This window comes from Tetrao urogallus, assembly GCF_951394365.1.
Source record: "Tetrao urogallus genome assembly, chromosome: 7".
NCBI classification, from domain to species: domain Eukaryota; kingdom Metazoa; phylum Chordata; class Aves; order Galliformes; family Phasianidae; genus Tetrao; species Tetrao urogallus.
In genome coordinates this window covers 35,145,364-35,157,712 of record NC_136820.1, presented here as the reverse complement: position 1 = coordinate 35,157,712, position 12,349 = coordinate 35,145,364, and the positions used below count along the sequence as shown (strand labels likewise).

The 12,349-nt window shown below is 38.7% G+C and overlaps 1 protein-coding gene across 1 annotated transcript in view; it reads right to left on the bottom strand.

Annotated features, from left to right (window-relative positions):
- The window catches only part of GPR158 (G protein-coupled receptor 158), a gene marked incomplete at both ends in the record, with an annotated part of 175,901 nt that overhangs the window by 102,420 nt on the left and 61,132 nt on the right, over nucleotides 1-12,349 (bottom strand). The gene's annotated exons all lie outside the window — the stretch shown is intronic.

The window sequence follows — 12,349 nt, the reverse complement described above, 5'->3', positions numbered from 1 at the left end:
GCTGGGATCAGGGCAGACCCCCTGACTGACAACCATAAATTGGTGGAGATTTATGAAGTCGTAACAAAGACAGCAACTGGTTAAACAAAATGGCTGTGGCCCAAACCTGATCAAGGTCAATGACAGCAAACAGGTGAGAGTGGGAGCCACACACTTCTGAGCTCTCTTGCCCCTTTTCAAGGAAATAACATATGAAATAAGTTTTACTTTAACTCAGATTCATTTTTGCTAATTCCTACGTGAAGACCAACACAGCAAACTTATGACAGTAACAGAACATCTACTGTCAGATCATTTCCACACAAGAAATAGGCTGTGACCCGCACAGAGGAAAGGGTTTGGCAGTAATGAAAGCAGAAATGCTGGTAAAATGATTTCTCCCCAGTAATGCATATATCATTTACCAGATCAAAGTAAGCTATCGTGCTAGATACCCATCCCATCAGTACAGGTACCAACACACAGGTACCAATTTGCTGCTGTGAATAGGAAGTACACAATCATATTTCCTCAAGGAAAAACTGAATGATCTAAGTAAAGTACCTTCTGCCCTCTCAATTCTGCCTGCAGTTTCACTTGTTTGCATCTGACTGTGACTTCAGGGTATGTTTAAATCTCTGCCTGCCTGCGGCTGGGAGGAAGGTGCTGAAAGCAGGGCTGAGTAAAACAAAATCTGAGTTTCAAAAATCAAAGGCAAACTAATAGAGTACTTAAAGAAAAGTCAAATATTTATCTTGAATTTCGGCTTTGTGATATAATCCTGCCCAACAATGAGAAAGCCACCTGGCTTTTCTTACCCTCAAGTGGGCAGAGCCATCTCTTTCCAGATGCACAGTGCTGAGCACAGCACATCAGTGGAAGACCGGCGGGTGCTACTGGGAAACAAGTCAGCAGGAAACCAGCATGCACAAACACCAAAAATTCATTCAGCCTTTGTAAACATGAAAGCAGGAAAAAAAGCAAAGAGAAGGCCCAAATCATTTTTCTTCTCACTTCATCTACTGCAGAAAAGAGACTGTTGACAAGGAAGGGCTGGAGAAATCAAAATGCATAAATCCAATGACAACAAAGCCGCTTTTAGCCAAGCACAAAAGAAGCAGCTAAAGAAGGAAAAAGAATGCGCGAATTCTGTCATCTCTAGCACCTTTCAGACATTGTGCTTCAGGAAATGTATTTCAGGGGGAAATTCTGTTCTTGCTTTCTGGCTTCTTCCTTTATAACATGGAGGTACACGTTGCTGCAGATAATGCATTTTCTTTCTGAAGCCAACAAAGAAAAGAGCAAGCTTCAGCACAGCACCCCCAGGACCACAGCCACAATACATTCTCACTGCACAAAATCTTCACATAAAAATGTGTCACAAACTCATGAATCTGCTCTGTATTAAAATGAACGCTTTTTACTGATGATCCTTTTACATACATCCAATATTCATACCAACAGCAGTTCATAACTTTTATGTTTTATTGTTCCTAACCAGTACAGAACTTGAAAATGAACCAAATATTTCAAAAGCTGCTATCTTGATGTAAGATATTATCCTTGTTTCCAGTTCTTGGCAGCTGTAGTGTACAACTTAAGAACTATTGGTCAAAATCTACTTCTTGCAGTCCAAATAATCCCATGAAAGGCATAAAAGACATCAGAAAAATCAATCTGTGGAAAGGAAAAGAGGAAAGAAAGCAAGCCTGGATCCCTCCAGAAAGCAGTAACAGTTTCACACTGTACTCAGAGACTACTAACATTGAATGAAAATAGAAGCGTTTACATTTTATTTGTTGTGTTTTGTTTTGCTGTTGTTGTGTTGATTTTTTTTTTTTTTTTTTTTTTTTTAAAGAAATTGCAGCAGCAAGGCAGGGAAGAATATGGAATATCACATGACCAAAAAGGGGAACAGTCTTTTTGACAGCGATTTACAAGTTATTAAATATTATGGAGATCTTAGTCCTCCTCAGGTTCTGCAGGGTATTAGGGGAAGAAAAAAAATAAAACACTAAAAATGCACCCCGTGTTGGCTGCCTTAACTTTGAATATTTCAAATTTTTCAAAGCACAAAAGCAGCTTTCAAAATTTGTATTTCTGCTTGCATACATGATAACGATGACTGCCTCACCTAAAGTCAACTCCTTGTTCAAAGAGTGGAGTAAGAGTAAAGTAAAGACACAACAGAAGAAGTTTCACAGAAACATTACAAATCAAACCACATTTCCTTGCAGTGGCATACAGCAGCACAGGTGCAATTTCTGGAAGATCCTGTGTAAGTAAGGGTTGATTTGTGCCTGCTGAGAGTGCAGGGGCTCCTTTCTTACTGCTTACTGCACTGTCAGGCACACACACTCACATGGGGAAAGAAACACGAGAAGATAGAGTAAAATTCCATTCACTGAAGTCAGTAACGGTTTTATCACTGAAAAGGATTTAACTACTATATTTGCTCACCTCATTTACCCACCATGAGCAAGATTTCATTTTGAAATTTTTTTGCAGCCTCCTCAGATGTCCACAGCATCCTTGGCCTTGTGTACACACTGGGAGCCAGCAGCTTGCCTCTGGGCAAATAATACTACTTACAAGCTTCTTCTCTTCAAATGCATTTTATTTCAAAAGGAAATGATAGAGCTGGTCAATCCATATCCTGCATTTTAGGGTTACTTGGTAGGCTCCCATAACTTTTATCCTCTCTCCCAAATGCATCATTGCACTTGGATCTTTTTTCCAATAAAATTCAAATTTGAGAATGTGCTTCCCAGCAATTACGTACTTACTATAATGATGGTGGATTGCTTAAACCCTGAGTCAGACAAAGCAATAGCTGATCTGATTCAGCTTGCAGCAGAGGCAGGCATCAGAAGAATATTTGTCACAGGTGAGTAACTGATGTACAGGTAAGTTTGAAGCTTTGCTAAAAACTCCATGCTGCTTCTTAACACCATTTCTCATAAATCTGATTTTGTTTAGCTATAGCACCACAGTAAGTAGTGATAGCAAGGAGTCACAGCTCATTCACACTAGTAATTAGAAACATGTGATCATGAAAGATATTATTAATCTTAGCTGTAAGCCAAAACATTCTTGAAACAGAAAAGCTATTAGCAATATGTATTTTATTAGGATACTCTGGCTACTAATGATAAATCACAAGCAGAAATATTGATGTCAAATCAGGCACAGTGCTGGCAGGAATCACAGAATCATTAAAGTTGGAAAGACCACTAAGGTCATCTAGTCCAACCGCCAACCCAAGCCAGTGACCGCTCAGAGCAACATCTACTCTAATTGGAAGCCACACGCTGAACACTCCAGCTTGCAGAGTTTCTAATTCCCTCTTTCTGCAGTGAGTAGCAGCGCAGTCACCCGGCTGTGTGCCTGAGGAACTTCAAGGAACTTGCATAGAAGAGAGTAAAGCCAAGTGTCACAGTGTTTGGGTGCAGGTTTCTTGGTGTGAGAGCTCAGCATTAGAAAACTCATCTTCAGCTATTGTCATATGTATGGAAAACCCAACCTCAGCTTACAAATGAAGCTTTCATAGTTCAGATGATGAAAGCACAATAATTATACCAGACAGTCTGGGCACTCAAAGGTTCAGTAGCAATAATGGTGTGTAAGTCAGATTTTTCGTTAGAGCTGAAAAATACCATACAGGCAGGCTACAATCAGGCTACTTTTAAAGAAAGAAAGAAATCTGTGTATAAAACAGATTGGAATTGTTACCATTAACCTGAATACCATTTTATAACATACTAAACTTTGCTTCTGATGAATGTGCAAACTCCACTGCGATTACAGGGGAACATGTTAACAGCCACCAAAGGGACCGATTATTGTAAAGCCATTAAATTATGTGGTCTGACTAAGTTTGAAGGCATTCTGTCAGGGCCAGCTTTCACTTACATTGATGACAAATTAAGACATTTTTACTTTTAGCGTGGGTTAAACAGCACTAAGAATAAAGTCTTATTCCACTTACTTACGGTCTTATCTGCATTAGAAAGAATTATCTTAACACTGAATCTTTTCTCCTACTGTGAGGACAATTTTGTATTTTACACATAAGCAATACTGGAAATGCCAAACCTTATCTGCAGACCTTCCAGAAGCTGTCAAGGAATACACCAAAATACACACAGGTCCTTTACCTTAGAACTTCTGGTTCTACCAGCTACTTCTGCATTCATCTGTGACTTGGCAACAAATATTTCAGAAGTTAGCCTTGGAGATGAGCCATGCAGTCATAAAGAGGAAAGAGAAAGCTTGTGAATAATGCGAAACTGAGAGGCATTTCCAAAATCCTTCGGTGGAGAAAAAGCTGCACTTCTTTCTGATCCCTGTGAAGGGTGGAGTTACGAGGACCAGAGAACTCTGTCTCACCAAGTCACATTCCCTTAAGTGATCAACAAATCAGCAGGATTTTGCAATGTCTGAAAAAAATTCCAAACAGCTTTTATATTATTTATTGATGTTAACCATTTTTAATCGAATTTTCACAGTTGTTCTACCTCTGCCCATAAATGCCATTCTATTTCCACTACAATAATACAAATGACTTCATTATGAAATCCGTTTGGTACATTTAAAACCTTATTAAAAACTATTTCTTCACAATTTTAAAAACAGCCATTTGAGTGTTCTTCTAAATACTGATAGGAAACACTAGAATAGTCAGTCTGGGTCAGTAACTCAGTGAGAGAATTGTGCAACGTAAGCAAAGAAAACTCATTCAGAATAGAAAAGAGTAATAGAGGTGCACAGGCATTGCACACAGCTCCTCTGACAGACGGGCATGGCTTAACATCTTGTAGACTGAACAGTTTTTTAGAAAGAGTTAAAATACTGCCAGTGTGGACAGCCTGCTGGCCCAGCTATTTGGAAAGGAGAAACATTTGTCATAGTTCATCCAAAAGCTAACAAAAGCTACTATAATCAATTGGTAATTTAGATGTTTAATTAAGTTAACACAGATAACATTACTAATCCACACTTTCCAGCCAGCTGCTACATCTGTCATTTCTACTGCAGTACCAGCAACTATTACAGCAATGACTTCTTAACAATAAACATTATTTTTAGGCTGATTCCACACACTGACAAGATGTATGTGGACACACTGGCAAGGAATGTAATGCTTTGTGTGAGTTTTCCCATCTTGTGAAAACTTTTTACCTACCAATTCCAGGCAGTGCACTACTTGGTTCACACAAGCTTCAGAAGAGAAACATGCTGGTAGAGAAGAGATAACCTGTCACTGTCTATTAAATGAGTCTGTTTACTTGGTGGTCACTGGTAAAACAAAACACCCCGATAGATTCTGTCCATCAGCAGCAGGCATTTTAAAAGCAAATTTCTTTCATGCAAGAAGACAGCTAAGCCATGCATCAGTCAGAGTAACTGATCAAAACTCAAAATCTTTTTATTAATTTTCATTTATCCTGGATTGCAGCCTCTGTAATTTGACGATATATCAACTCATCTAAAAAGTTCATCTGGCTTACAGGAGGATAGCATTGGAATTCAAATTTTTCTGCCTGCCAGCAATAGCTCCCCATATTACAGCCAGGTCCTAAATCCTCAAGGTTGGAATGTCCCTCAGAACTGAAGTTCAGGGCAGTTTAACCTACAACCTTTGGTAACCACAGGTTCTTTCTGACGGCTTTCAATCCCATCACCAGGCTTCCTTCACAGTTTCATACAGGAAGGAAACAATGATTCTGTGACAAAGCCATTACTCCTCTTGCCCAGCAATGCAGAGAGCAGTCTGTCAGACTGCTGCTCAAGCACCATCATCAGGGTGATCTGACAGTCGGAAGCAGTATTTTATTAGTGCTGTCAGAAGAAATTTCCCTCAAACTCTCAGCACTTTGACCTTCAAAGCTGAGTGCAGTATACTCAGCTGCTGTAGAGCACAAGTCCCACAGAGATGGTGCTTGTCCTGCTAGCACAAGGAAAACACAGCACTCAGCATTTGCCAGCTTTACCTGGCTCGGGCAGCCTTTTCTTTAGCATCAGGCAGGGACAAAGGTTTTAAACATGTCTAGGTAAGACATATAGTCATACTTTTGGGTAATAAATAGAAGCAAAAGTCCATAACAAAAATGAATATGAAACAGCAATGTATTTAATAAAAGCATACCAGTCCCATTGCTTAATGCTCCTCTTCCAGGACACAAGAGACAGATCATCTATAAAGATACACCAAGAAATCCTGCTTTTTGCTCTGAATCCTTGCTTTCTGTTCACAGTATTTATGTCCTAATTTTGAGCAGTCCAATAACTCGTTTTCCAATAAGTCATTTCTAGTTGAAGGCAAACCTGTGTGTTGATGATCTCACTCCCTATATGCAGCCATTCTATTTTACACAGACACTTTCAAAGTCCCTCCTCTGTTGCTGTGATTCCCTTACCTCAAATTCAGATTCTTACCTTTAATCCAAAACTAATGCAGCCCTGATGACTCATCTCACTCCTCCATTGTCTTCTGTAGTTAAAAGGTTTGGCTGTAGAAGTAAATTCCTTGGAAGGCTCTCTCTAAAAGACTGCTTTTGATATTTAATGATAGTTCTCTCTCTGCCCATCACTTTTTTTCCCCTAAGGTTTGCACTTAATCAACAAGGCTATTTCTATACCCAGGTGATTAAAAGCCATTTTTCCTTCATTCCACCAGACTGCTATTTACTACCCAAGATGAGCTCCTCCTTTATACAAAGATATTGATACCGTAGTTAAACGTCACAATAGCCAGCCATGAAGATGTTCTCTGAAGCTCACAGTATAACAACTACTATGATATAGTTGGACAAGAGGCATTCTTACTTTAACAGACTAGAGAATAAAGTATCAAATAAATAACATTATTTGAAAAGCATACGAGTGCAAATTTGGAAGCCAATTTTCTCAGAATCATTAAAAATATCTGAAAATTCAGCAAGTTTATCTGCAGTGTAATTATTCTTTCTCAAGAACTTGGTAGTATATAGTGGCAGAAAGGTAACATAAATCGAAGTAGCCTCTAGGCAGAAGAGGTATGTATCTCTCACGTATTCTACTTAATGAATTTGCCTGAAAACTCGTGAATAACAAGCTGGTGAATAACAAGCAACATGGTGTATGTACTGGAGAAGATGCAAACTGGAATTTCCTCTCTATTATTCAGCATCTGCCAGAAGTTGCTTCATAAAGCACAATGGACTGGATCTCTTCTGACATCATTAAAATTAGAAAGAAAATTGCTTTCTATTATTAATTATAGATGTGCATGTCTTCTTCCCAGAGCCCTCAGAAATGGTGAAACAGCATCTGGTAGCAGTTCATTGTAGATGTGTAAACCTCAGCAGACAATAAGATTCTTTGGAAGAGTTTGCATCAGACTCAACAAAATGTCAAGTTCACTTTTCATCTGACAAAGCAAATGCATTTTATTGGAAGCCAGTACAGAAACAGCTCCAAAGACCTGCCAGCCTTAATGTCACACACACACACACACACACACACACACACACACACACACACACACACACACCAAAAGCCCACTCTCACTGTGCATTACCTCACTTTTTAACTCTTGCTCTGAAATCACTTGAAGAGTCAGCAGCACTAGTCAGTTATCACTGAGAGAAGTTAAGTTGGGACAAATGAAGGCAGCATCAGGTTCGGTCCCAAATTCATAGGTTCTAGCTGGTAACATATTTCAAAGTTGACAATGGAAAAAGAAAACTATCAGATTAAGAGTGAAAATGTTTGGTTAATAATTTTGGTAGCCTGAAGTTAATGGAAGCAGATTTAGTTTCATATTTTGAAATAAACAACGTTCATGTGTTTTCCTGGGCTAACAGTTCTAGAAGAATGATGGACTATAACGCACATGACTGCTAAGTTTTATGTTATCACAGTTCCCTCTTGGTCCTCTCTATCCTTGTTCTGCTGCACAACAAAAAAGCATCGCCAGGAAGTAGGACTGGTGACTCAGCTCCACAGGAAGATCTCTCACAGCACCCCCAGCAACAAGGACTCTCCATTCACCTTCCTCCCATTGACAGCACTCAAGAAGCATGAGGCAGATATCCAGCAGTCCAACTTTATCTCTGCAGTTCACACACATCAACCAATATTTTTTCTAATATTCTAACAGCACAAACTGGACACAGATTGGGTCTTCCAAATTTCTGTTACTTCTACAATTCTATCTCAAACACTGACTTCATTAAAACAAACAGAAAGTTCCTCCTGAAGGTAAACCATATTGAATTGTTTCTGTTTCTAAGTTTTCTTGAGTCTGAGGCAAATTCATTCACATACCGTCATCACTTCATAGTTTTCAGGAAGTTTCTGGGTTCTATATCCAAAAGTTTTGTGGTTTTTAAAATAGTTATAATATTATGTTATTACATTCATTATTACAGAATTACAAAGCTACAGAAATGGACCATGGCAGAAGCTTAAGATGAAACTCTACTCCCTCTCTCATCAACCTTCCAGCATAAGAACTCTGTGGAGTCTATAAGCTTCCAGGTAAAGTCTGAAAGCACCTGATCTGGTTTGAAATGCTCAGTTCATAGGCATCTGAATGGTCACTCCAGGATAAATGCTTCGATGTACTCATAACTCCTTACCATTTTCTCACCAAGAAAATATTTCCTTTGCTTATCTACTGCTTATCTACAGATTTCCTTTTCACTTGTCTTGCAAATGATATCTTTTTTCTTATCTATGGCCTTTTTGAAGTGGGGGGAGGGGGGAAGGAGCTTTCTGTCTTGATCCCACTTGCAGATCCTCAAAGCATCTGAAGATTACATATTTTATACAGCTTTGTACTATAAGAAATGTCTTGGTGAACAAGTGTAAATACCAAGATATTTAGTCAGTATCTTACCCAAAGGAAAACAGGATAAATGAAAAAAGGAAGGGTCCTTGCTCTAACATATCTTGCTGACTATAAAGTATATACTATTAAAGTATCACTGTGACCACCAAGAAGGTTATGCTATAACTCCTTGCTCTCCTTATTATCTCATTTGAGACTGGGATGGTGATTGTAATTGCTCTGACCTGTAAAAATTTCCTGTTGGTGTTGGCAGTGATGCTGGTACTGGCAGAGCAAATTAAAGACACCAAAGTTCATTATATTCAAACACAAGTAAATTTGGGAAATGTATCTGGATGCGCTCAGCATTTGGCTAATTTTCAAACCAGAATCTACTGTAAATGCATAACTTCATTTCCCTAGTGAACCTTTACAGGCTTTTGTTACAACAATTTACTATTTTTTGACAGAAAAGTTCCCTGGGCAGGAACCGAATGTGAAGAAGCAAGCAGGCAATTAAATATCTCCATTTAAAGAATGTAGCTTTCCACGAACAGCTAAGTCAGCTCAAGTGTCCATTCATTCACCTTCAGCTTTCATATGTGAGAAAGAAGGGTAACGCTCATTTGTATACTGCACTGACGATGCATTTTCCCAGCTGTAAGACAGATGACTTAACACAGAAACACTGCTTTCACCTACTCTCTTTAGCACCATACAAAATTTGACCCTAGTATTCACAGAAATGTTAGCAGCCTGAAAACATAGCGGTACGCTGCAGGCTCCTCAGCCAGATCTGAACCTCATAAATATCTTCTATTCAGATTCCTAAATAAATGCACAGAGTGAAAAAAGATTGTCTCTTCTTGTACTAATCTCTTAATAAGAAAAAAAAAAAAAAAAGTAAATTCTACTGTTAATTCAGAATAATAAATGAATCACATAAGGTTAATATTAAAAAAATCCAATGCTTAATCACCAAAGAAACATGTTTGTACCTACACTAACAATAGCAGATGTAACCATGAAAGTGGATATTTGTTAAGATCACCATCAGCCATAGCTAATACACTTCTTTGCTTGAACACAAAGTTCATCATGCTTTACAGAAGTTATCAGATCTGCTGATGATACTAATAATGCTCTCAAAAATGCTTTTTTGTTTGTTTTATAAAATTCTGTAACATCTTCATGCTGCAATGTGCGATAGCAGTCACTTTGCAACATATCACATCATCACAGAATCGCATCTTGATGTTTATATCTGTATGTTTTGATTTAGTATCTCTAGGTTACAAACTTCAATTTTAAAACTGTTTTTCCAGAAAGTAACTGTTGACTTGCTCTGTTCATGTTTTAATGGATCACTTCCAGTTGCTATCCACGTTAAGATTCAGATTAAAAGATGGCTTGGGAATGAGAGAATTGTAGCTGTAAGAGTTCAGTAAAAAACTACATGAAGCAAAATCCACCAAAATGTAAATACAGTGCAATACAGCAATGAAATCCGGGGGAGAGAAGGTGAGAAGGAGACTATAGCCAGAAGAGAGCCGACAGAAGGAACACGCTGGGGCTGCAGCCCAGGTTGGTCCCTGGTCTTTCTCACCAAGTTGGTATGTTCCCTCAAAATAACCCAGGTCACTTGAATTAATATTTTTATGAAAACCTCTTGCCATCAAAAGTGTATATAAACTCTACTTATTTTAGTTTCTCTCATCAAATTAACAAGAGAGGTGGATTTCAGTATATTCCAAGGGCCCTGCCCAATACCTTTCTTCCTTGTAATTCCCCAACCTTGTAATCTCCAAATCTGCCAGATTTTTGCCAGACAAAGCCATTTCTCCTCACAAACAATTGTGCTGATGAACCTTTAACATCAGCTGAAGAAACACATTTGAAAGGCAAACCAGCTTTTAGTGGCACAATGTCAAAAGCAGCTGAAAATACACAGTGGTTCATCAAAAAGGACAATTCTTCAGGAAATGATTAGTGGTTATTTTCAGAATCACAATAACACGCTCTGAGCTGCACAGAACAAAAGATATCTGTGGTCACTGCCACATGAAGCTGATTTAACAGGTACTTGAAAGATAAAATGAGAAGGATCCAATTCTATTCTCATTTGCCTCCTTAAATAAATACAGTCCCAGTGAACCCAGTGCTTCCAGTCATCTCCTTGATATTACTGGTATATGGTGCTACAGTCAAATTCACTTTGCTTCAATCTGCTTCTATGCTTCAATTTAAACTCATCTTCTCAAATATAAATTAATTTTCTGAGACTACTAAAAAGTTATGAAACCTAAAAAGCATAGATCCATGTAGTCTCAAGGGCCACCTATGACACAGAATAAGTAGGGCTGTATTGACACTACTCTGATACAGCCTTTGCTCTTATCATCAATTAGCAAATAACACTTAGCCACGATTCCCCAGGTCCACATCTAATTCAAGCTTTATCAGTGAACAATTCGCTATGTTTAACCCCCAATTTCTCTGGTTTTTTTTTTTGTTTTTTTTTTTTTGTTTTTTGAATCACAGTTTCTGCAAGCCTCTCTCCTTGCATTTTAGAGTAAACTTGTCTCAAGATGCCAATCAGTTGTCAGAAACTGCTGGATTTCAGTCTCAGAGGGTGAAAAAACCCTGAGCTATTCCTTAAGTCAGTAAGTAGTCTATGGGGTCTCCGAGGGAAGACAGGAGTTGTATGATGGTGTGGACTTGAATTACTTTTGCTAAACACACTGATCATATTTGGTGCCAGAGAGACTATGCACACAGCCTGAACTTCACTGGTAGGACTCACAAAGACAGGATCTTTTCAAGAAAACTGAAGAAGTTTGCAATACGTATTGGTAGCATTATTAACCAATTTGTAGCAGTATTAATCAACATAGCTATTATATTGGGGAAGGAAAAAAAACAACAACAACCCTATTTCAAAAAAGCAATTTCATGGCAGAACTTCTGACAGCCCGTAGTTCTTTTTGTTAAAAAAAAGCTTTAGGTAAATAAGTCTGCCAACTTTTACACAGCAGGAACCCACATCTATGCTATGAGAATGCCACTATCTCAACAATGATCCAAATCTCCTTATACACTTGATCCTATCCCATTATCGTGTAAGCCTAGGGCACTTTTTAATCCCTTACCTTTCCCACTAACTGCTTGGTGGATTGTAGATGTCATCTCTCTGAGAGCACAGCCTGGGTTTGCCCTTTCCATCTCCTGCTTGCAGACTGCAGCATCACTCACTGTGCTTCCAGCTCCAAGCTTCTTCCTCAACCTACCCACACCGATGAGAGCCCTGGAACAATCCCTGCTGGGATTCCCTGGGAGGTTTCTGTCTGAGCGACTTGAAAAGGTGCCAATTAAAGCTCTCTCTTCTCTGCCCTGCTTCACATATTCCTTTGTTCCAGTTTTCTTCCTGGTCTAAAGACATATTTCTAAATTTATAGCAGAACTGGAGGAAAGTCACTAAATGTTTCCATCCTGGCACAGTGTTCATTATGTACATGTTGGTAACTTGATCTGTCAGCAGCTCCTTAGCAAGTAAAA